The sequence below is a fragment of the Octodon degus genome, unplaced genomic scaffold (assembly GCF_000260255.1).
Source record: "Octodon degus isolate 3935 unplaced genomic scaffold, OctDeg1.0 scaffold00172, whole genome shotgun sequence".
In the NCBI taxonomy this organism is placed as follows: domain Eukaryota; kingdom Metazoa; phylum Chordata; class Mammalia; order Rodentia; family Octodontidae; genus Octodon; species Octodon degus.
The window spans coordinates 446,906-449,566 of NW_004524748.1; the positions used below are offsets into that span (position 1 = coordinate 446,906).

Consider the following 2,661-nt stretch of genomic DNA (forward strand, 5'->3'; position numbering starts at 1 on the left):
ATCTCATGCTGCAGGAACACAGGAAAAAGCCAGAGAAGCTGTTCTAGTTGTTGACAATGTCAACTTCAAACCAAATGTGATTAAAAGAGATAAAGAAAGTCACTACATTCTAGTTAAGGTAAAACTACAAGACGAAGAGATACAAATTATAAACATGTATGCACCCAATGTAGGAACACCCAACTATATAAGGCAAATTTTAAGAGAGAGGAAAAACCTAATGAGCAGTAACATAGCTATAGTGGAAGACTTTGAAACCCTATGCCACAAAAAGATAGATAAACCATGCAATAATAAAGCAAAGAAATAAAAGAACTAACCAAACTTGCAAAGAGATGGACTTATACCTTTATAGAGTGTTCCTCCCAAAAGCATCAGAGTATAAATTATTCTCAGCTGCACATGGTATTTTCTCCAAAATAGATCATGTGCTAGTAAATACAGCATGCTTAAATGAATGCAAAGGAATTGAAAATACCTCATGCATACTTTCTTACAATAGAGAAATGAAACTAAATTACTGACAAAAGAAATAGCAAAAACTATAAACACATGGAAACTTAATAATACTTTCATGAACTATCAGTGGATCACAGTTGAAATTAAAGAAGAATTTAAACAATATTTACAATCAAATGAAAAATGCAAATACAACTTATTGGAAGCTGTGGGATGCAATGAAAGCTGTCTGTAGAAGGAAATTTGTAGTGATAAATTGTCCCATCAGGAAAACTGAATGAGCACAAATAATCAGTCTTATGTTGCAACTCAAACTCCTGGAACATGAAGAACAAGCCAAAACCAAATCCCAAAGAAGGGAGGAAATTATACAGGTTGTTATGGTTTGTGTATAGGTATTCCCACAAAACATCATGCACTCATGGTGTGGCTTCTGGAGTTTGTGATTAATTATTGTGGGTATGGATGCTGCATCTTCCCTGGACCAAGGCAACTTGCATTACAATGTGATGAAGGGAGAGAGGCTAGCTAGGTGCCTGGGATGCTGCCACTCCCTATGCTTCCGGCTCTTTGCTGCAGCCATTAAAGTTTGCTCTATTCCTTGTGCCACTTTGCCTTGGAGCCAGCTGAGTATGGACTGGAGCCTACAGTAATGTGTGCTAAATAAACCTTTCCTTGCCTAATTTTGGTTGTCCAGTTTTTGTCACAGCAATGAGAAGAGTAACTGAGACAAAGATCAAAGTAGAAATAAATACAATGGGGACAAAGAATACAAAGAATTAATGAGACCAAGACTTGATTCTTTGAAACAATAAACAAAATTGATAAAATGCTAGCCAATGTCATTTTAAAGATGGAAAGAAAAATTGAAATTCATGCAATGAGAACAAAAAGCATAAAATGATTACAGAGTCCATAGAAATTCAGAAAATTATCAATACTTATTTCCAAAATTTTTACTCTCAGTATAGAAAATACAGATTAAATGAACAGATTCCTAGAAATATATGAACTAGAAAATCTGAATCAAGAAGATTTAAAAATTGTGAATAACCCAGTATCAGTCAATGAAGTTGAATATGCAATAGGAAGCTTCCAAAAAAGAAAAACTCAGATCAAGTAGATTCATACCTAAATTCTATAGAAATTTAGGGAGGATGTACTGGAAATTCTTCTCAAACTCTTCAATGAAATTTAAATGGAAGCAATTCTCCAAAACTCATTCAGGGAAAAAAGTATTACTGTGATACTCAAACCAGAGAAGGACCCAACCCGAAAAGACAACTACAGCTCATTCTCCCTAATGTACATAGATGCACAGATCCTTAATAGCTTTTGCCTCAGTCCCTATCTGTAGCTGGGTACCAGACATATGTGCTCCTGCGTCTTCAGAACCTGTGGCCGCCATTTACAGCAGTTAGGTTTCTCCTAGGCTAATCTGCACCACTTTCCCACCACACACTCCACTACTGTAAACCACCATTATGGTAAAGCTCACAAAGGCTGGTAAAAATCAAGGTGACATAAAGAAAACGGCACCTCCCCCAAAGGAGGTAGAAGAAGTTGATAATGAGGAAATGTCAGATGATGAAGAAGATGACAGAAGTGTCATCCCTCAGAAAAAAAGTAAGAAGGATGCTATGATTACAGCAAAAACAGTTGTTGCTTTCCAACCAAAAAGGTAGCAATTGTCACACCTGCCAAGAAGGCAGTTGTTACCCCAGGGAAAAAGGCAGCGGGCACACCTGGCAAGAAGACAGTGACTCCCTCTAAGGCGGTTGCAGAGTCTGCCAAGAAAGGAGCCACACAAGATAAAGCTGTTGTTGCATGCCCGATTAAGAAGGATACTGCTGCCACAGCCAACAGGGCAAAGAACAGCAAAAATGCCAAGAAGAAAGACAGCGATAAGGATGAGGAAGACGACAGTGAGGAGGACGGTGAGGATGAGGAGGATGAAAATGAAGATGAGGAATTTGAGTCAAAAGTAGTGAAAGCAGTGGCTGCAGCTCCCACCTCAGAGGATGAAGATGAGGAGGATAAAGACGATGAGAATGAGGATGATGAGAAGGATGAAGATGATCATGAGGATTCTAAGGGAAAAGCATGGAAATGACACCAGCCAAAGGGAAGAAAGCACATGCAAAAGCTACCCTTGTCAAATCCAGTAGTGTTGCTGAGGAGGAGGAGGAGGAGGAGGAGGAG

The 2,661-nt window shown here is 38.6% G+C and overlaps 1 pseudogene; it reads left to right on the forward strand.

Moving 5' to 3' along the window:
* The first annotated feature begins 1,943 nt into the window (after positions 1-1,943).
* LOC101565711 overlaps positions 1,944-2,661 on the forward strand; it is a 26,660-nt pseudogene continuing 25,942 nt past the window's right edge.